The sequence below is a fragment of the Falco biarmicus genome, chromosome 8 (genome assembly GCF_023638135.1).
Source record: "Falco biarmicus isolate bFalBia1 chromosome 8, bFalBia1.pri, whole genome shotgun sequence".
Classification (NCBI taxonomy): domain Eukaryota; kingdom Metazoa; phylum Chordata; class Aves; order Falconiformes; family Falconidae; genus Falco; species Falco biarmicus.
In genome coordinates this window covers 42,554,799-42,577,782 of record NC_079295.1, presented here as the reverse complement: position 1 = coordinate 42,577,782, position 22,984 = coordinate 42,554,799, and the positions used below count along the sequence as shown (strand labels likewise).

Sequence of the window (22,984 nt, the reverse complement as noted above, 5' to 3'; positions counted from 1 at the left end):
TTGTTTTGTACCTAAAAAGCAACTTTTGAGTGTCGAACAAACTTGTTTTATTCCTATGGAAACAAAATGCTGTGCAAAGAAAAAAGCCACAAAATTTCAGAACGTTATTGGAGATTTGTGACCATCTGGAGGGAGATGCCACATAGTGAGATGTCTGTGCGTTCACACAACAGGAGTAAGGCGCAGATGATGCTGCTCCTTAAACAGCAGCTCCCAAGGGGTTTGGCTGCTCCCTCCTGGGTCTGCATCCCTGACTTGCCAGAGTGCTTCTGTGCCCTGGGTAGCATCGGGGGCCACTGACGTACTGGAGGGCTAGCCCACCTCTGGAGCTGGGAGTGCTCACTGATGGCAACAGATGCTTCGCCTAGCTCTGATTCAGCATCTTCACAAAATCATTTAATCACAGGACGGTTTGGGCTGGAAGGGACCTTAAAGCCCACCCAGTTCCCAGCCCTGCCCCGGGCAGGGACCCCCCCAGCCCAGGCTGCTCCCAGCCCCATCCAGCCTGGCCTGGAGCACTGCCAGGGATGGGGCACCCACAGCTGCTCTGGGCAGCCTGGCCCACCGCCTCGCCGCCCTCACGGGGAGAGGTTCTTCCTGATCTCTGACCTGCATCTGCCCTCTCTGCGCTCAAAGCCACCCCCGTGCCCTGTCACACGTGCCCCTGTAAGAAGCCCCCCCCCAGCTTTCCTGCCGGCCCCTTCAGGCGCTGGGAGCTGCTCTAAGGCCCCCCCGGAGCCTGCTCTTCTCCAGGCTGAACAGCCCCAGCTTTCCCAGCCCGGCTTCCCAGGAGAGGGGCTCCAGCCCCGGCCCATCTCCGTGGCCCCCGCTGGGCCCGCTCCCACAGCTCCGTGCCCCCCTTATGCCGGGTCCCAGAGCTGGAGGCAGCGCTGCGGGGGGGTCTCAGCAGAGCGGGGCAGAGGGGCAGAGCCCCCTCCCTCGCCCTGCCGGCCCTGCTGGGGGGGCAGCCCAGGCACGGCCGGGGCTCTGGCTGCGAGCGCCCATGGCTGGGTCGCGCTGAGCTTGTCGCCCACCGACACCCCCAGGTCCTCCTCCGCAGGGCCGCTCTCAGCCCACTCTCTGCCCAGCCTGTATTTGTGCTTGGGATCTTCCAGGACCAAACATCCCTGGCTTTGCTTTGTCACACTTGTCTTGGTGCTGCATTTGCTGTTGGTATTTCTTTATAGTGGCAGCAGAATTATTGTTGTTACTTGACCCAAAATCCAGTGGCATCCAGCTGATCCAGCAGCTGGGCTTGGAAGATTGCAACTCCAGCTTCCCTTTAGAAGTTTTTGGCATTTCTAATAGACCGTGTCACTCCTTATACTCTTGGTTATCGTCTTCCACCAGCTGTCTACTGTACAGGACTTAATTAACCAACTTACCCACATGGTGGGTATGTGCTCAGGCTGCAGTGGCCAGTGCTCCGTGCTGCATTACAAGGTGTGTAACTTACTGTATGGCCGTGCTGGAGTCCCTGCTGCTCTTCCCAACCTCCTTATGCATTATCTTGCCGTGGTTGATCCAAGTCGAACTTGTCTGCGCCCTGTTGTGGTTACAGGGAGGCAGCTGCCTGCAGGAGTCGCCTCCTGGGGCATAAGCAGACCATTAGGTCTTCTGTGCACAAGGAGGAGTGGACACAAATTACCTTGCTTTTCTGATAGGTAGCCAGCAGTAATAATCTTCCAAAATGTGAGATTTTGATGGAAATAAATCCTGTGTCTTCCCAGTAATGGAAGCTAGGACCTTTTGGGCTGTTGAGGCAGAATCACAGGGTGAAAGCTGGGGGGGGGGGGGAGGATGCTGGCTTATATCATGCATCGGCTATTGCCGTGGTTGTGTTCCCATCCTCTAAACATCAACTTCTGGTTAGGCTTCAAAAAGGCTTTTGTTGTTGTTGCTGATTTTTATCATGTGTGGTGCCAGAAGCTGGAAGACTGGCTGAAGCTGGGTGCTGTCAACAGCAGATCCGCTCAGGTCCCTGAGGTGTGGCTGGCCTCAGCTGGCAGTTAGTTTGCGCTGATGCTGTCTGGCATTTTTTTTGGTCCTTCCACCCTAATGCTGTCAGTTGAGGTATTTCGTAAGGATAGAAAACACTGAATTTCATGGGAATGAAGTATCTGATCCTAGAAAGAACAGGAGCAGTGCTTCAGATAAAGAGTTTTAGACCTCTGTTATTTAGACCTCTATTAGCCATCTATTCACTTACATAGAAAGTCATTAATTATTAAGCTTACTAAATTTTCAAAGCCTCTTTTCACAAAATTCTTGCTTAGTATTTCAGGCAAGATTAACCTGGCAAATCCAGGCTCATCTGGTGAGTGCAGTTTTTGATAAGTAAGTATCAATATAGTTACTAAGGGTAACTGGGTCAGTCCCACTGCACAGGACGGGTGGCTCATATTATCATGGCAGTGTCAAGATGAAGATAAAGATCTTCTTGACTTACTGAAAGGTGTTTTTCATCGCTTATCAAAGACAAAATTCCCATTTCTTTATAATCTCAGATAAAGTCGTATAAAAATACTTTTCTAGCAGAATTGCATGGAGGAAAATGTGCCAGGTGTCTCCCCGCAGTGTGTGACAGCAGAAGCAGTGGGCTAAACCCCCTGCAGTTCTGGTAAGAGCCACAGGGCGGCGCTGTTAGTTTAAGGCTTGCTGTAATCCTTTAATCCCTGAGCACCAAGTTTGGCGTCTTGAAGTCTATACGTCCTTTTCGGAATTTAAATGTGGTCTTTACGTGTTTCAAAGTCTTCAGCAAAAACCTTGGCTCAGGCACAAACATCACAAGCCCAATGTAATTAATTTCCAAAAAGTTGCTTCTGCTGATTTTGGGGGAATAATTTGCAGTGCTGGATGTCTGATAAAATGCCTAGGTTTTCTCAGGAGAGGGGAGTTAGCTGGAGCTACAAGGAGTGCTGCTTGCAGGAATTTCTGATTGTTGTAGCCCAGGTAAGAAAGATACACATTCTCACTCTTGCTTTGAATTTACATTTGTAGAATCACAGAACACTTTGGGTTGGAAGGGTCCGTAAAGACCATCTCGTTCCCAGCCCTGCCCCGGGCAGGGACCCCCCCAGCCCAGGCTGCTCCCAGCCCCATCCAGCCTGGCCTGGAGCACTGCCAGGGATGGGGCACCCACAGCTGCTCTGGGCAGCCTGGCCCACCGCCTCGCCGCCCTCACGGGGAGAGGTTCTTCCTGATCTCTGACCTGCATCTGCCCTCTCTGCGCTCAAAGCCACCCCCGTGCCCTGTCACACGTGCCCCTGTAAGAAGCCCCCCCCCAGCTTTCCTGCCGGCCCCTTCAGGCGCTGGGAGCTGCTCTAAGGCCCCCCCGGAGCCTGCTCTTCTCCAGGCTGAACAGCCCCAGCTCTCCCAGCCCGGCTTCCCAGGAGAGGGGCTCCAGCCCCTGCCCATCTCCGTGGCCCCCGCTGGGCTCACTCCCACAGCTCGGGGCCACTTCTGTTGTAGGTGTGGAACTTGAAGGATGCATGAGACAAAGTGAACAATCAACAATTACTAAGTGTTTATTGACTTCTTAAATGAAAGATTTCACATGCCAAAAGGGGAATGTTGATCATAATTTCTGGGCAGGATTCACAGTACTTTGTGGCTGTATGAACTGAGCTGCAGAAACCCCCAAATATGTGAAAAACTCTACCAGCCTCCAAAACTGCTCCTTTATAGCCACGTGCATGTTTCCATGTGAGAAACGCTTTGGCCATTGCCAAGCCAGGCTTTCAGCACACAGAGCTCCCAGCTCTCATAATTTATGAATACTCACACTGCAGCCATCGCCTGTCTCTTCTGACTGAGTTTCTACCCCTGCAGCTCTATTGGGGATCCTAATGACAAGGAGTTTGCTTTTTTAGCATCTTAGTGAATGCATGCAAATGACTAATAGGTGCAGTTAACTCTGTATGACCGGGTTGGATTTTTACCCATACACAAAATGGTATATAGGGGCTATTCATATGTAATGGCTTCATATATGATTTATGTTATAAAAGAAATGGTCGAGATATTTTAATGAGACGTCTTGGATTGGCAGTGGAAACTGTAAGAGACAGTAAGGTCACGCAACCATTTGATGTTTGCCTAGGCTGGGCACTAGGCTAGACCTCTTCCCTGTGCCTGCCTTCATCCTGTGCCCATTTCCTCCTAGGCTGTTGGGTAGAAACTCATTGGTAGAAACATTGGTACACAAATGGAAAAGTTTCTGTCCTCTTGAGCCACTCGGGTGGACTCTTCTACTTTTCTTTATTCTCCCTATTAAGTCTTTTTCCTGGAAAGAGCATTTTCTTCCGAGGTACTCACTGTTTACAGCAGACCATCACGTAAGCTGGGGTCTGTTTTCTAGGTGCCTACCAGAGCTGATGCTACTTAAACGCAAGTGTGTAATGAGCCTGATTCTGATGAGTGTTGTGTATCTCCCAGACAAGAGACAGGTTTGATTTTGTTTGTTTGTTGGTTTCCCCCACCTTCTCTCATCTGCACTCTGTTGTCTTCCCATAGGTACTGGGGAAACATACAAATACAACCCCCCCGCCCCCCTATCCCCCGGCTGGATAAATACATTTTAAAAGGTGAAGACAGATAAACATTGGCTCTGTGTGCTCTTTGAAATGTGTCCTCTGAAGGGGAGATGCGTAAAAGAATGTTTTCTGTGATGAATTAGCATTCTCCGGGCATGCAGGAAGAATTGCTTCTTCAGGTCCACGTTTAGGACTCCGTTGACATGCGTGCCTGTGTACACCTTTCTCAGCCCCAAGCAAGTGTAGCCCCCTTGCCTTCGTGCCGAGGGCTTCTCGCAGCCTGTCCCAGCGTTGTTTGCCATCTCTCGTTCACAGCCCTACTGAGATGTCCAGTGCTCTACAGCTAATGCTAGCACCATGTTTTGGCAGCTGTCTCATGCTTTTAACCTCCTAAAGCTTCACTTGCAAAACCTGCAATGTTTAAGCCACTGATGAATGGGAACTGAGCAATAACCTTCTCTGTATGCATGTCCCAAGCATTTGGGTTTTGTTTGTCTATTTACACTGCAAACAACCAAAAGTGCTTATTGATTTCTTTCCGCCACCTTACAGTATCTGCATGGAGCATGTTGGTGCTGGGCTGACACAGTTTCATAAAAATATTTGTCCTGAGAGTAAAGGATGGGAATTACAGCACACATTTTTAGGAGATGAAAATTACATGCTATCAGACCACAAATATACACCAAATTTACCATTAAACCTCTGCCTCTGAAGCTCATAAAAGCAAGGGGCTGGAATGCAGCACTTGTTTTGCCTGGTTTGTTTAGCTCACGACAGTGTGATATGCTGATGTGCTTAGATATATAAATACCTACTGGGCAATGTGGTAGGGAGCTGTAATGTATGGAGGCACTGCTGAAATTTGGGTTATGTAAATTAAAACCAGATTTTTATTTCTTATTTCTTTAAACTATGAGCTTTTGGCTTTTCTTGCAGATTACCAATTCATTTCTTTACAATTTAAAGACAGCCAGATTTGCTAACGCAAACGACCCTGCATCTGCTGTTTTGGCAATACAAAATTGCAAGAAATCTGATAAAAACAGAACTTGAGAGGTGTACTTTTCCCAGTAGACTGCAGGCCCATCCCTTGATGTGCTGCGCTGAAAGCTCTTTGACAGGGAAAAGGAGGTTATTCCCACCATGTGCTTTGCATTTCTGCCTTATTTTCACCCTGGAAGCTGAAGTAAAAGCACATTGCTGTGTCTGAATCACAGCTTTCACCCCACAAGATTTTCCATGTCTAGGTATCTAATCCTGACCAGGCGTTTTTGTTGTGGGTTTTAATTTTTTATTTTGATTTGTTAGATCCGATCTTGCTTGGCCATGGACAATGCACATGGAAACTAGCAGAGGGAAAGGTCTCCTGATGTCTTCTGCATGATGACTTTATAGATTTATAATTAAATACAAAAATCTATGCCCTTACTGGCCTGGGTCATATCATGGCCTTGAAGCCTCAGAGTAATGCCGTGGCTCAAATTCAGTAATTTATTGCTTTGGGCACTAACTAGTCCTTTCAATAAAAGGTTATTCAATTGGGAATTCATGAGCTCTGTTGAGAAGTGCTTTCCAGCTGTGCGTGTGTGTATGTTTTTAGTGCAGCCCGTAGCATTTCCAGCATCTGCTGGGAGCGTGGGCTGGGGCTGTCTCCTCTCTGGGTCCTGGACTGGTAGAACTGGGTAGGCTGGCAGGGGGTCTTGAAGATGGCTCATCCTTTGTTTTTGTCTTCTTGGAACCCCATACACAGTATGCTGATGTGCAAATCTCTCTGCTTTCTCCTCCGATGTCGTAGAGCACAGGGAAAGTCTTGAAGATGCTCTAAAGATGGAATTGTTTTGAGTCATGAAAACACTAATAAACACTCCTACACGCTTGCAGTACTCAGGCTCGGTTGTTCTAAATAATTATAATTGCTTTAATTCATCATATTTTGTGATGGCTCGTTCATTAAATCATGAGCTTCATGAAAGCTCCAGCTACTGAGTCGATCTGGTAGAAATAGTAAGATAGTATTTAGCTGTTTGCACAAAATTATGCAGCAATTATGACGAAACAAATTCATTCCAGATTCTGCTGATTACCATGGTAACTCACATTCAAAATAGCAGTATAAGACCACTTAGCATAAGAAAAACAGGGTTTTATCCCTTATTAGTTGATGCATACTATAGATTCTGATAAAGAAATCCTTAAAATGGAGGCGCTTCCCTTTTTAATTGCAGTCATGTTGTAGTACTGTGAATCCTCCTAGGAAAAGGCGAAGACTGATCTTGCTAGGAGCATCTCTCTCGCAGGATAGCTAACCTTTTGCTTTGCATAACACATGCTAGATATTTTTGACTTTTCTGACTAACGGCAATTAGTAAGGGAGGACAAGTCGCTGTTAAAGTCAGAATTCCCAGGTTAGCAAGGCAGCCTATTTTTAGGTGCATCTTGAAGGCACAGCGATTAAGTTCTATGCAGTACTTCCTGTAGCTCCAGTTTTTAGCTCTGGACTCAGAGAAACTTGAGCTGTGTGATTGATTGGGCTAAATGGATCTCACGCCGGTATAATCTGTGAGGGTCTGACAGCTCCAAGAATTTAAGAATAGAGTATTGACTCTCAGAAATAAAGTTGACTTCAGTTGTTTTCAAAATAGCTGGTTTGGATTCACTTTACGCCTGTGCATATGGTGTATATTTTTTTTCAAGTGGTTTGCAGCTGTGATTTTTTTCTTTTTTGAAGGCAGTTTTCTCCAGTTGTGTTGGCTAGAAGCTTTTGAATTAAAGCTGGGATTTTTATTTTTTTTTTAATAGTCTTCTTTCTCCAGAAATTGAAGCGTTAAGGAAAGCATTCAGTGTTATAGCACTCATGGTAAAACTGAAAGACTCTCTCATCCTGTACTTTTTTCGTGTATGTAATTGGTGTAATAATATGAACTTTCTGCTCTGAGTCATTCCCCAGTGTAGCTGCAGAGGAAGGTATCAGTGCATCCTGATCATGGCTTGCTGGCTTTTTGGTTAAGAGCATGAGCCTGGCCTAGACAGACCCAACAGAGAATGATGTTATCTGCAGGAGAGCTGCTGGGGGGGGGTGCAGCTCTGGTGTGTAAGGTTTCGGCAGGGGCTTTGGGGATGCCACCGCAGAAGGTGACACAGAAAACCATTCCCACAGTGGGTCCCAAGTCGCTGTGGTGGAGAGGCAGGCAGGGAATGGGGAGAGGCTGGTAGCACTGAACCTGTAAATAAACAAGGTTTTCATGCTGCAAAGCAACTGGAGGCTTCCCTGACAAAAAACCAGCTGTAACAGATGTGGCTCTTCAAAAGTGTGGAAGCGAAAGAAGTGGTAGGGCTGGGGATGTCCCATGAGGTAGAGGAGGGTGCGTGAGGGAGGCCCAGGAGGCAGGCTGCAGGGAGCGGGCTCAGTCAGAGCACTAAAGCTGAGCCCTGGGAGGAGAGGAGCCTGAATGCAGCGGTACTACCCAGCGCTTTAAAACAGATGGTGAAAAACTGAATTGTTCTAGCAGGAGGAGAATGGGAAGGATATTATTTTACTGGTGACTACAGGAGATGAATTTAGTGGGTGTATACTTCTGTATTTTTATTTATCTGTTTGTTTGCGATCAGTGAAGCGTAACAGGAATGCATTCTTTCTCTCACGTCCTCCAATTCTTTACTTGCCAGTACATTCACAAGCTGTACAGAGGGTGGGTTTACGCACAGTTCTGTTTGAGATAGTGGATGCCCAGGAAATACTCAGTGAGGCTGTGGAAATGTAGTTGTAAGAACATAAGCTGTGAAGCCTTTGAAAATTCACTTTTGCGTCATGTCTCTGAGACTTGAGGCAGAACTGAAACTCAGGTTCAGGGTGTTTTCAGTCTGCCTAAAACACTGATGTGGAAGCTGATTTGTCTGTACTTCCTAACTGAAACCACGACACACATGGTGATCTTACGAAGATATTCTTGAAATGCTTTCCTCCCCTGGATCTGTTTAATGAAGAACACAGGGCAAGTGTAAAGCTGTTTTTCCTATGATACACTTAGAGCGGCGCCATTTCCTCATTCTACAAGGTTATTTTAAGTGATTTGTATTGCTTTGTACTAGCAGAAGCAAGTTAGCAATGTAGTGTTCTCGCAAAGACTACAGCTTTTAATTTTTTGGGTTACTGGACCAAATCCAGCCTAGACCGGTAAGCATGTTTGTCTTGCTCATGTGTATATTCAGTGGCCTGTTGGAAATGCCGAAAATCAGAGTCTGGGTCTCTAGAGCTGGTAACTACTGCACCTACCAACAACTGACACTTGTTTCATGGCTTGAACTTCAAGTCTCCGTGGAAACCAAAGACAGCTCATTTGAAACGAGAAGATGGCACAGTACACATGAAACATACCTGTGTCTCAAATGGCCATAATGTGCTTATTCTATTCATTAAATGTATTTAAGGGGCTTATGGATGGGTTGCCTATACTGTAAATTACCTGTGAAGGTGATAGTAGCACATGACAGTACTTTGGGGCTGTTTGCTATTTGCTTGTCGTTGGCAAACTATGCCTGTGAGTCTTGCTACAACAAAAGCTTTCTCTGGAAGTAGCTTCTCAGTTTCTTAAAATTGATGGTTTAGTCTGCATTATGGGCATTAGGAAGAGGGATGAAAATTTGGGGAGCTAGTGTCTGTTAATGCTCAGAGGGGAGAGGAAAAACTGTCTGCAGGTAAAATGAATATTCTCATTACCCCTGCATCACTGGTCGTTCAAGATAAAGGCATTCAAACGTCTCTTTTACAATCTGCATAGCATTAAAGACATTCAGTATTTTAAGAAAATGTTCTCATGAATGTATCAGACCCATCAAGCTTCACCTATTGAGCTAGGTATTCATAGTTCAGAGTGTAATCCACCTCTCTGCTATTCTTTTGTCACCTATGCCCTTACCACCTACTTTCCCACCCCCTAGATTTAGGTGGGTTCTTCAAAAGATGAATAAAACCAAATTAGCTGCATGAAGAAGAATTCAGGGCTTTCAAATTCAGTGGGGGGAGCAGGCACGCATGTGTGTGGGAAGGAATGAGTCCACTGACAAAAGGGGCTGTTAAATCTTTAATGCTTGCTTCCTGCTACTATGAAAAGTATTGAAGACATTTAATAAAAAGTCTTTTATTTTTTTCCCCATGACTGAGTCTGTAAGGCTGCTATCCTGAACTTGGGTTAAATTCCTCAGCTATAAGATGCTGTGCATAAACACCTGTGTGAAGGACTGTTCCCTGTTCTGGAAGTGGTGGTGGTTAGCTATGTTGCTGTGGTAATCTATGCCTGCACAGAATTTTACTTATAACATATTTTTAATGTTGCTGCTTCCGGCACATCTGGAAAGCAATTACATCTTATTACCGTCAACAAGTCATAGCAGTGCCTCCCCCGTGCAGTGAGAAGATGCATAAATGATACGCACTCAAGCAGTGGAGCAGGACTAGTGTGCATCTTCCCGGGACAGGGATGTGTCCAGGCAGCTAGCAAAAGTGGAAACATAGCAAGTCATTTTGAGGAGCAGCTGTGGAGGGATTTAGGAAGATCCAACTGTGTTGGAATACCAATACAGAAATACAAGGAGTGTCACACACAAAAGCGGCTGAAGAAGCAGGAAAATGCTGATTCAGTGTTCTCTCATTGTATATCTGTGGCTTTTGTGCTCAAAGCCATGCAGTGCTTCAGCCTTTGTTTCAATCAATTCATCTCTCTGATTAATCATCAGAGTAAGCAGTGGGCCCTTCTACAATTTTCCATTAGGCAGGGTTAGTGCTATTTATTTATTTTTCATGGTGGACTTTCCCTATTTCATCTTCTTGTAATGCATACCATGCTGTGTCTTCAGATTTCAGTTACTCTGCAAGTTTTTAGTGATTTCTGCTTTGTGTTTTTTGATTGGGGATGATAGTTGCGTCTTTCCCTATCACTTCCCCCTGCCTTCAGCAGTGCCCTACTTCCATCCCACCTGGATCTAGGCTGGAACCCCTTGGCAGAGTTATGGTCCAGGCTGAGTGGGAAGCAAAAGGAGTTCAGCTTGCGTGGGGGAGTGATGCTGTATCATTGAGAAGGGGGTGAAAGCAACGTGTGGAGTGGTGGGGAACTGGTGTGAGCGTGGAGGTCCCTTCACCTGGACTGCCCACCTTCATGTGTGATACCTCAGATCAAGTCAGGAGCTGGTAGGAGTTGATGGAGAGGAGTCATAACTAAAGACTCCGAATCTTCCAGTGGAGCAGAGCTTTGAGGCATACAGTCAGTCTGAAATGGATGATCAGAAAGACAGTGGCGTTTGCTGGATGCAAGGCAAGGTAGCTTTTGGGTGGGCTACTCCTGAGGTGGGTATCTGATAATTTCAGGCCGTGTGTAGACTCTTAGTGGCTGCTGTAGCCTGTATTGCATTGTGGTCCCCAGATGTCTGCGTTAAAAATGGTCAGAGTGAGCAACAGCTGGTGAGTCCAGGAAGTGGTGCAGCTGGGGAGGAAGGGACGGGGAAACTGGTGATGTCTGGGTGGATTTTGTTTTGAGGTGGAGTTGACCTGACGGTAGGAAACACGGCTTGGACCAGGAACTGAGAAGTGCTTCTTTGTCCTGTAGAATAGCCCCAGCCCCAGAGCTTCGTTCAGGAGGACTACTCTGTGGCTTGGGACTCGCTGCTGCCATGGTCCCTTGCTGGGGCTAGCTGCACCCCTCCACCACACTCCTGTTTTGCCCCAAGGCTGGGGACTCTGGAGGCTCACCCGGTCAGGCACCAGGTGTTGAACCACACCATGGCTACCCTGGGCGAACTCCAATCTGGGAGCACTGCCTGTGTGAACCAGAGACCCTGGGAGTCCAGACCTGCATCCAGTAAAACCAGTGGGCTTTTCAGGTTCTTGGTAAAAACTTCTTGTTGTAATCTTGAAATCCTCCTGTTCGTTGGCCAGCCACCACCACACTACCTGTTAGGACAGAGGACTAACTGAAAGGGATCTTGGCAGGTTATGAATTTTGGGCAGAAAATAAAATGCTAATCGGCTGAAAAAATACAGTCTGATGGAGAGTAATCTTAAGCATACATTGAACAGACGGATGTGAGAAAAACAAGGCTAGAAGTCATCTCACAAAAGTGAATGAGAATGAGAAACGTGCATTACGTTTCTCAGAAACACGTCTTATGTTAAAGCATGTAAGTGCCATTTTAATGCTGCATATCTTGTCCCTTTATTAAAATAATTAGAGAAATGGAGAAAGTTTCAGCAGCATTTTTACTAGTGTACTGCCTGTGTTATACTAAGGGAATAACTTTCTCCAGTAACCTTTGCTCAGGTACTTTAAAGTGGATGAAGGCAACTGTTTCCAAAAATCAGAGGAGAAAAACCTCTGAACTGAGCTCCCTAATGGTAGCTGTCAGCTGCATTTTAATGGTGAAGCTGATTAACCTCTGGAGCAAAGGGAAGCTGTGGACTGTCCTTTTCTTGCTGTCTTCAAACTAAGGCCAAATGCCTCCCTGGGGACTTCTGTTCACCTAGCATATATTATTTTTCCTAATATGAATTTGTAGGTCTCAGTTAAGGGCTGTGGTGTGTAGGTGAAATTCTTTGATCTGCGACTTACAAGAGGTCAAACTCAACCACTGTCTACGCTGAACTTCTGCATGAGTCCTCTCTTGTTTCTTGGCTGAAGCGGCCGTTGGGTACAGCAGCGTACCACTGCCGCTTGTAACGGGGCCATGTTTCCAGATTCACGCTCCAAATGTGAAGGAGCTGCATTCATTGATGCAGTGCCAAGGAGAATTTGAATGATAAAATAGTGAAACCAAAATGCGCCTTTCTTCCTTCCAGATTTGCTCTGTGTCCAGCCAATTCAGCTTCAGTCAAGGGCAACAGAAGTGACTTCAGAGTATCCCAGGCCCAGCTAGGTTTGGAAAGCTGTCCTGAAACCACAGGTTTCCAAGGGCCAAATTTCTGATTGTACAAGTCATGTTGGAGATTAATGAAAGCTCCTCATATATACCTTCCATCTCCAGAACAGTACTCCGTAATCTTACTCTGCTATTTTTATTCTGCTGAACCAAGAGGTGGCAGCAATATTCACTACTAAAACATTTGATATGTTTTACTGTAGTATAATGTTTAATAGCAGTAATGAGAGTTCATGTCCTAATTTTATTTCTAGTCTGAACTGGAATAAAACCAATTTTTCATCATTGCACCAATGTGTCTGAAAATAATGCTTATAAATTTCTAGTCTAGACCTAAAAGGTTGGGTTACCTTTGGCTGCGCAGGGGTCAGTGCTGGGGAAAGTTATAACTACCACATTTGAGTAGAGTGGATATGAGTCTAATCTGGTATTCTACCCATCACAGCAGCTAATGGCAGATAATTTTGGAGAATAAAATGCCGTGGAAAACATGTATAGAATAAGCTGTCAACAATATTAGGTCTCTTCCTAACCCTGTCCATGCAAAGGGATCAAGGCTGAAAGCAAAGCCTGACTATATCCCTTCAAATTTTGCTAAGCAGAATGTGTAGAGCTACAGCAGTTGTAGTGTTCAAATAAATGCCCAGTCCTTTTTTAAGGATAAGCTTACAAGTTTTTGGTTCCATTGTTTATTTTAAGAGAGTCTGGAATTTTTCTACTGTTTGGATAAATATGTCCTTTTATAAGTTTTGATTTTTATCACCTTTTAATTCTGTATTCCCTCATCTGGATGTTGAATTAAATTCTGAGAACACAGGGTTCTGATCGGCTTCCCTATTGCTTGTAATGATTATAGGCAGGGATGGGAGCTTCCATTATTCATTATTCTCAACACTTCCAATTATAATACTCTGTTTTCTGCTTGTAACTCTGTCAAGCTTAGCTGTTCAAGCTGAATTGTTCTGTGCTTGCTCTCAAATGACTTCATTTCATGTGAGAACACTGCTATTGCAACAGACACCTTTTTTTTGGACCTTAGCAAATACTAGGCCCTAAATATTGATCCTTCTCCATTTATTGCTACTGTTTGCTGTCTCATAGGCAATTTTAGATCTAGGACAGAACTTTCCTCTCAGCAGTCTATTTAGGGTTTGGGTTTTTTTAAGTAGTCTCTGTAAGGATGTTGTCAAAGGCTGGAATAAACTAATCATTCTGTTCTTTTTTTATGCATGACTGCAGGGTGTGAGAGATTAGGGAAAATTCATGTCTAACAACTGCATGAAAGAGTCAGAGAAAAAAATACTAGTTGTCATAGAAGTGTTCAGAGCATCAGAAATTACCTGATCTCATCAAGCTTCTGAACTGTTCCTGAGCTTTCACAGAATTACATCCTAATGTCATGTGCATTGATGCATCATTTCAAACTGGGAGTTTTGAAGGTTTACCAACAGGTTCAAACCTCTTTGCCTAAAAGCTGAGAAACAGAATCTCTTCTGTGCTATTTTAGTAGCTCCTCATGCATCAAACCCCTTTCACACAGAGCTTTTCATACCTGTAGCATGAAGATGGGCTCTGCTTCTGCAAGGATTTTTATAATTACAATTGTTCTCTTTTGTAAGGAAAAGGCAGAAGGTATTTATAGTCATTTCTAACTACCTCAGGTTTGTAAAAGGACTCACACAGGGTTGCTGGCGTGTGGAGTATTTTGAGATGCTGAATGAATTACGTGAGAGTTGCAGGTGTTTATCACCCTGAGTGGAGCACAGATGACTCAGTTCATCCCAGATTTCCACCTGATTTTGCTAGAGGATGGCGGTGCCCAAGGGTCCCTGAACTCTTGTCCTGTCCCAAGTCACTGCTGTACCTGGATCTGTTGGTGCAGACCCCACCTGGCACGAGGTCTCCCTGCAATGAGAGCAGACTGTGGAAGGAAGAGGGGTGATGCTTTGGCTGCTCGGTGTCTGTTTTCAGCCATCCTACCTAGCACAAAGTGGCTGTTGGCAAGCTTAACTAAGGCCCTTACTCCTCCTCCTGGAAATGATGCTAATTTGTTTCCTTCAAGAAGGAGAAACAATTACAAATGGAAGGGATTGAACTTCTCAAATGGAGACACGTTAGGAATATGGTTTAGGATTCTTTTACTGGCTTACCTGTTCCAGGAGAGTCCCGTAATGATGATGAACAGTCATAATTTTCAAGATTTTTTGCACAGATTTTGTGTTCTGCTTCTGGATAGTGAGAGTATCACAAAGTCATCGTTTCATCAGGTAGATCAGAAAAGGTCTCCCAGAGGCTTTACAGGCAAGAACTCAACTTACTTAAATATATAGAGCCAAATCCTTGAATCTTGTTTTTCTCAACTCGATTCCCAGCTATCCTGACTAAATGTTTAAAGAAATCAGGTTGGATAAGTGGTTCCTCATTCACTGATCTGTTGTTTCTGGATCAGTTTCTCCACTTGGATGGGTGTCATGGAAATCTGCTGAAATGAACTGAAGATTTTCCTATAGTGCCTTGCTGGGAAATTTGAAGTGCTGTGTAGCAGTATATGGTAATTGGATTATAAAGCATAGGAAAATGCAATAAAATCAACATGCTAGTCAAGCCATCCCTATAAAATCCCAAGGAGAAGCCGCAAACTATAGATAAGTATGTGTCACATTTGCCTAGTTTTATTTGTTTATTTCTTCCTTTAACCTCTTAACAAGAACAACAAATTCTTCTTAGCAGTAGGACTTCAAAGCTATTTGTCTGACCCCTTTTTAGACACCCTTTGTCCTAGTCTAAGTTACCTTAAACACAGAATGGAAATTATTAGTTTATCTGAAGGGAGGGGGGGGGGAAATCTCCAGTGAGATCATGCTTTTTACAGAAGCTGACACTTCATTTTACCTTGCAGTGCTGTCTTCATCCAGCTCCAGCTGTTCAGTCAAGGCTTCATTTTCTCTAAAGGACTGTTACTGAATAGTTGTAATTTATCAAAAATATATTTCAAGCAACTTGTTAATGAACATTTAGCTGATAATACTACAAATATTTGAGTAACGCTGACCAGCAGCTTTCTGGACTCTGTGTCTTCTATGAGATTGGAAAATCTTTCTGCTTATTGCTCTGTAGCCTCAGTGACATCCTCTATCTCAGAAGTCTGGGATTTTGATGAGCTCACTTAGGATAGCAGCGTATTACTGCCACCAACTAATATACTCTTTTGTTACAATGGGTACCAGGTGATGCTGAAGATCTGGATATGATCCATATGCAGAGTGCATAAAGTTAAACGGCTGTGGTTGCACATGATGTATGCCATGGCCATACGCTCCAGTGCTCCTTCCCCCATTACAGGCTCACTGCAACTTTGCTTTTCTCAGCCCCACGTGGATGATTGTTGCTCTCGTGTGCATGTCTGTGTGTGTTTCAGTACTGATGAGGCTTTCCAGAATGCAGTGGTGACTTTCACTACTTGGGTAAAATAGCACCGGCTTCCCATAAACTTTGTAATTGGCTTTTATTGATAGTTTCCCATCATTTCATCAGTTGCAGTCTAAAGTGGTATACAGAAACACTCAGCATCAGTGCTTACAGCAGTTAAGGAGATTGATTAACATTCATAAGAGGAACTTAAAATAAGAATAAAACAAATGCTTAATCCTTTGGCCCAGATGGTTTTTGGCATGGAAGATAAAAATGTGTATCTTCTCTAAAAACAGAGCCCCCCCTTATCTTCCTTCCAACAGAGAAATATGGCACAGTTCCAGCCATAAAAACCACTGTGCCTTTTCAGGTTGGTAGTGTGAGTTGGTATTTTGGACCTTCAGCCAGTAGCATCCTGGTGGATGCTGAGAGCTGCTGATCGATGGGAATTTTGCTGGAGGGGGATCTCTTGTGTGTTCAGTGTCTGTGAATATCACCATGACTGCTCAGCTGCCCACGTATTGGTGTAGGTACTTCATTTCAAGTTCCAAATCTTTAAAAGGGAGACCCATGTTAATACAGTGGTATCGCTATGGGCTATGTCTTGCAACATTTTTCAGGTAATTTTGGATTTGCTTCGCTCAATACTGTGCACCAGTGGAAGCCACAATTAGAATTGGTTTGAGTTACTAAAACCTCAGAGCACATTCATACCTGCCTCAGGAGGTGGAAATAATCTACTCTTCTTTATCAAAACCACTCTGGAAGGCCGTAGCTGTGGTTCCGAGTTCCCCACAGCTCAGCTTCTTGCAAATCTCCATAGTGCCTGCAGGAAAGAGAAATTTCACAACTAGTTAAATATAGAGGATACCTACAAATGTAGCCCAGTTACCTCTCATTGTAGGTGCTTTAAAGCAAGAGAAAGTGACAATGAAGTCTTCACACTTTCTTTTAATTATAGCAGCCTTTATAGAAGTGTCAGATAAATGTGTTTTAGAATAGGTGGCACCTCACTTCCTCCAGAAGAACTGTCAAATTAGACCCTACCAGACTAATTTATTACTTGAAGTTCAAAGAATTAAAGCATGCCATCCGGTAGTCTCTTTGAATAAAATGTTTAAATGCACAGAATCCTCTTTGCCATGACATATCCCAAGCAGCACAATACTTCGATCTTTTGAAATATAAATGCATACTTACTCATCTGATAGCTTTGAGGACTGCTGAATACCACAAATGTAATCCAGTTCTCGTTGCTCATGAGGTGCTGGAAAACAGGATTAGTGGGGATCTCAAGAGGTTACTTATTTGTGCCTCCACTCCAAGGCAGAAGCGGTTGTTACTGAACCAGATGCTTATCTAATCTGTATTATAAAAGAGGAGAGAGAAAGAAATTGCTTTAGACAGAGAAGGGATAAGCAATTGGACTATGCCAAATAACTTAGAAGAGTGAGGAACTGGACTCCTTCCAACTGATGGAAGCAAGGTCTGCCTTAGGTGGATTGCTGGAGAATGCTGACGATCCTTTTCCTTTATATTAATGAAATACATACTTGGGCTGTTTTGCTGCTTTCAACAAAGGCATCATTATATGGGGGACAGCAATTTTCTGCAACGGGTCCCAAAATTCAGGCAATGGAATGGAAAAACAACACTTAGGTTTCATATGAAATATAGTGATGAAGACTGTGGGTTTTGGAGTCTTCTGTGGGCTTAAAACTGCTAGAAGGAGTGGGTTCATATCCAGATGTGGTATTAATGTCACCACTAATGCTTTTTTTTAATATGCCCTTGCCTGCTGCGGGGATACTGTCTCATTACCCATAAGTAATGTTTTAAATCCAAGATCAGAACCTTACTGTCAGAGCAGGAAGAGGCCATAAAGAACTTCTGACCTTCTTCACTGAGTTGGTGTTGGGTTTTTGTTGCTTCAGGGTTAATTTCCACATTGATCTTTCTCTCCTCCACAGTAGCAGGAAAAGAGGCATTGAGGCCTGCGGTCCTGCTGCGCAACTTGCAGTGTAACAGCGAAATCCCAGGTGAAAGTGAAATCTGTTAAAGTATGTAGAAGAGAGAACTTGCTGACTTACATTCTGGCTTTGCGCACTGCAGTGCTGAGGCATTTACTTGACTTGGCAATCTAGTTACTGCGCTTTTATTCAAGTAGCACTTTAGTGTGTTTATGCAAATAGTTCATTGCTACATCTCCTGAAAGAACCATATGAGTGCTGTCATTTGATTGTGTAATCGTTAGGTTGGGCTTTAAATAAAACTTCCTCTGGTTCTGTATGATATCCATGCCCTGGCAAAAACAGTATTCCTACATTTGGGTAGCTCAGAAGTGCCTAAACAGTTGATATACTGGAATATATGGATGTATGTCTCAAGGAGACTTCCTTTGTACTTCAGAAAGGGTTGGTTCTCATAAAAAAAAAGAGAGTATGAATGACCTGTAGTGGGATCAGAGGATTTGGAGGAAGCCAGATATTTCAGAGGTCTGTGGGATGCTCAGTCTTCTGACTTCCAATCCCTTCTCTTGCCCCCACCTCTCTGCCCCTAGCCTAATAGGGTGCAATAAAGCATTTAGTTGAGGCCAGAAGAAAATATGTTAGTCTGTGTTATATCCCCAGTGACTCAGAGGTCATTAAAAGTCTTAGAAGACTTTCCAAATGCGGATATTCTTGTAGGTAGCCACCTGGAAACAGCTGCTACAGGTAGCGCTATCTTAACGTACATGCTCACAAGTTCATTTTCCAATTCCCAAGATGAAAAGGAAGCACAGAAAACCAGTTTCCTCAGTGTAACGGGTCTGAGACCAAAGACTTTCAGGGAGTTGTGATTATGCTACAGTATGTATTTGCCTGTGAGGGGATGCTCAGTGCACAGGCAATCTGAAGTCTGTCAGGCACATGTCCAGAGACTCCTGGCTCCCTGAACAGCCCTGCTGGCAAAGCAAGGGTTGCTGTTAACAGGGAGTGGGGTAATTGCCTTTCTTTTCATGAGACCACTTTCACTTTGGCTGCTACTGAGTGTGGGAAGGGAACAAGACTGACTTGTCTTTATCTGCTTGCTGGCTGTTGTTTCCCATTCCGCTGCGAGTCCAGCACACATTTTTGGCAAGCCTGTTCCTTTAACTTCAGACTTCTTATGAAGCCTGTGAAAGGTCCTGAGAAGGAGGAGGCTTCTAATTACCCAGCAATAACAATTCATGGCACTTAAGGTGATTCCAAATAATAGCTCTGTTGTTAAGCCACCTGAACTCATGTTATGTGTCTTCAGTGATGGGACAGCCTGTTTTTTGACAGATGACAGATCCTATAGGAACTAGATTGTTTTGTGGTCTTTGTTTACATCTCCTTCAAAATTTACGCCCTTGGGAACATGTGGAGTTGTGGGCTGAGATCAGAGGACAACATATGCGCCCTGCAAACAATATTGCAGTAAATCCACATGAAAGCTACTTCACAGCGGTCCTGCCAACATCATCAGAGGGTGGCCATCCTCGGTGAGGAGTATCCCACATGCTTATAAAGATTGCAACGCACCATGATTAAATCCTAGTAAAATTAGAGACCAGACTGCTTGAAAATGCCTATTTACCAGTCTTTGAAGATTAACATCACAAACGAATGATACAAACAAAATGTATAATACAGGAACTGACACCATTTAGAAAAAATATTTTGAAGGGTTAGACCTTAAAAAGACTCAATTCAGCTCATTTACCCCTTACATGTTTTCACCGGGTCTCTCACAGCTATGTGTGTGCACGCACACAAACCGATGGGTTTTTGGATGTTAGCTACTTTAGTGTTAGCCAAGTGCAGACTGAAGATGACAGGTACCAGAGTCTTTCTCTGTGGCCTGAGGCAGTGGAATTCCCTGCCTAATAATATCAGATCGTCTGCATTCTCTTTCAGAAACAGGCCAGGGATGATTTTGATCTCTCAGAACCTTCAGTTAATGTGTGACCCTCATCTTTTATTCTAGTGGGTTTTTTTTGTTTGCTTGAACCACTCCTTGGGAAGCTCACCTAAAAAAGATGAAACTTTTAACTGTCTCTGCTGCTGTGCTCTTTACATTTTGCCTATGCTAAGCTATCCTGTAAATTGAAACCAAAGAGATTTGGCTTTCTGGAAGCTGATAAGAGATGACCACCCAGATATATCCAGCATAACAGTGTCCTTCATTGTAAAACTGTAACGTGCTTTCACTGAATAATGCCCCATACTTTGCAGTCATGGATAGAGATACTTGTGTTAGAGATAACAGTGGAACAGCGATGGCTTGTCACTGAAATAAATTTTGAGTTGTTTTTCTTGGCCTGTATATCCTCTCCTCTGCAAACCTTCCTTGCACCCTGTTTCAGAGCTCCATCCAGCCTCCTGTTCCCTCAATGTATTTTGAGAGCCTGATTACTTTTCAGACAACTTCTGAAGAGCCAGACGTCTTCTTCGCTTGCTTTGGTGTGCTACCTCTGTTGGTTTCTGCTGCATGTTTCTTGGATAAATTACCTCATAATATTCAAAACAGTCTTTGATTTAGAGTTCCTCTGTACTACAGGTATTTATATTTCTGCATTTTAGGCACATGGCTGGGAAAAAAAACATATAAATCCAGAGGTTCCTGCATTTTTTTGGCTCTTCTCATAAGTTTCTCCCAACATAGACACGTAAAAGGGGTGTTAGATGTGTGTGTTTGGGTTGACTGAGGTTTGTTCTTTCGCAGGGGGAGCAGTTCAGGTCCCCTCCATCCCATCCCTTGTGCTGGTAGCAGGGTGGTGTAGCTGGTGGGCAGGGTGGGCAGGACAAGCGCTGGTGGCCCAGTGGAGGTGTTGGGGGGCAGGACTGCTGTGCCTGCTCACAGCCCTTTGAGCAAACTGGGAACAAGTACCTTGAGGTTGCTCAAGGGGGATTCAGAGCCCCAGCTCTTACTAAACAGCCTAAGTGCTATATTTTGGGCACCTAAGCTAAATGCTTGAAGTAGGTTTTGCGACTGTCCCTTATGTTTAGATCTTTTTCAAGTACAAGCCCTATTTAATGACCTGTGTGTATTTTTATAGCATGTTTTAGGGGCCTTTCAAGTTGAGTCATTAAATATATATTTTTAATAACCTCTGTGTCTTAAAAGGACAGTGTGAAATGTAGGTATTGGAAATCAAAGAGTGATTCCTCTGACTTCTGAATTAAATTATTTTATTACAAATTTACGTGGAGTTCAGACACTTTTTCTTCTTGTGATTTCATGGCCTTCTTTTTATTTTGAGCTGACAAATGATTGTGATGTTGCACATAGAAATTCCTTCTTGTTTTAAATTTTAATAGTCTCCCACCAACAATGTATTTATTTCTTTAAATTTGTAACAGCACAGATCTTCAAGGTGGGGAGAGGAAGGGACCTGCTCCGTAGCACAGGCCCTAAAAATTGATCCATTAATGCCTGTATAGGGGGTTTAATGAGAATTTTAAAGACGGTCTTAGAAGCTGAAATCCTCCTCCATCTGAACAGCCTTGCTCAAACCACCATGAAGTGCGCCAAAACATGCTTGCTGTGTTCTTCGGCCCCAGAGTGTCTGGAAGGATGACCCTCGGGTAGGAGGAGCTGCTGCTCAGTCTCTGGGGCTGTTCCACACTTGGTTGAGATGGCCAGGAAGAAGCAAGTTAGCATCAGTTGTAGAGGTAGTTTCCATCATCTGAACAACTGTTCTTCCAGGAGCGGTCTGACAGAAGTGCTGTCTGTTTGAAATAGGCCACTGAAAATCCATCAGAGATTCATTATTAACTACTCCTTGCTCTATTTTGTTTGTTGGCTTGACACTGGCAATGAGCTCATTGGACAGGGCTAGAGATGGAGTTGGTGGTTTTTGGAAGAGCTCATAGACTGAGGACTTGATCCCGGAAAGCACTTCAAGAGACCTAAACTTTAACTATCCGATTCTTCTCTTGATCATCAGTGGGACTATGCTTCCTCTAGATGCAATACTTAAGGTCTTTCAAACCAGGAGGTTATATGGACAGAAGCAAGGAATGCATGGAGGGCATAGGGGTAGAGGTAAATTGGGAGTAAGATATAAAACTTTGGGGAATCTTTGATATTGTTTTGAAATTCAAAAACAGATTTCTAAAACGGCTCCTACTGGAGCGCCGATGCTGAAGTTCCTGGTTCCAAGAATTGTATATATGGGGAAAGTAAGACCTTCAGCTTTGCTTCACATGTCTTTTAGACACTTTGCAAGTGATCAGCAGTAACTTTGCAGAACTAAATTAAGCCTTTGGAAGGAACAGTAGATGAAGCACATGGAAAAGACGAAGTGTTTGTGACTGGAGAGATGTCAGACCAGATTGCACTGAAGCTGAGATTTAAAATAATTGTTTTAATAAGAATAAGAAGTAAATTATGAATAATTTCTGTGTAATTATTTTTTTTTAATTCGTTGTTTACTGTTTTAATCACGTAGGGCTGTACACAGCACAAGTTCTGACGTTCCGGGAAGGAGAAGCATTTGGTGCTTAAGCATACGAGATGGGAAGTCAGGAGACGTGCAGGTGAAGGGCTGGCTTTGCAGTTCCCTTGCTCTGTGACTGACTCCCTTAGTCCATTAGCTTCTCTGGATGTGGTTTCTTCACCCGTGGAATGAGGTTTGCCCATCTCACCAGCATACTGTGAGGTACAGCTGCGCGTGGCTGATACCCCACGGAAGCAAGCCCGAAATGAGGGGTGGAACCAGGAACTTCAGCATCGGCGCTCCAGTAGGAGCCGTTTTAGAAATCTGTTTTTGAATTTCATTGTAAATAAGGCCCAACCTTGGATTCTTTTAATTCTTATCGTTTAGGGTTTGGTTTGCTTGTTTCCACACCTTGCGGGGAGTCTGCGGGAGGGGTGTTTCTCCTCAGGAATGAGCCGCTGTGCTCTGGGAGCTTGAAGAAGTGAGGCTGTGCGAAAGGAAGGAAAGGAAGAAGTGCTCCCGGTACCTGCGCCGCCTCGCTCCCCCTCAGGCCCCGCGGCGAGAGGCGGCCGGGCGGCAGGCAGCCTTAGGGCCGCGGCCGGGGGCAGCGGTGCTGGGGGGCGCCCGCTCGGCGGCGGCGGTAGCGGCGCGGCACAGCCAATGGCGGCGCGGCGCTGGCGCGGCG

The 22,984-nt window shown here is 44.5% G+C and overlaps 1 protein-coding gene across 4 annotated transcripts in view; it reads left to right on the top strand.

Moving 5' to 3' along the window:
- CACNB4 (calcium voltage-gated channel auxiliary subunit beta 4) overlaps positions 1 to 22,984 on the top strand; it is a 108,916-nt gene that overhangs the window by 19,578 nt on the left and 66,354 nt on the right. The window lies entirely within an intron of this gene.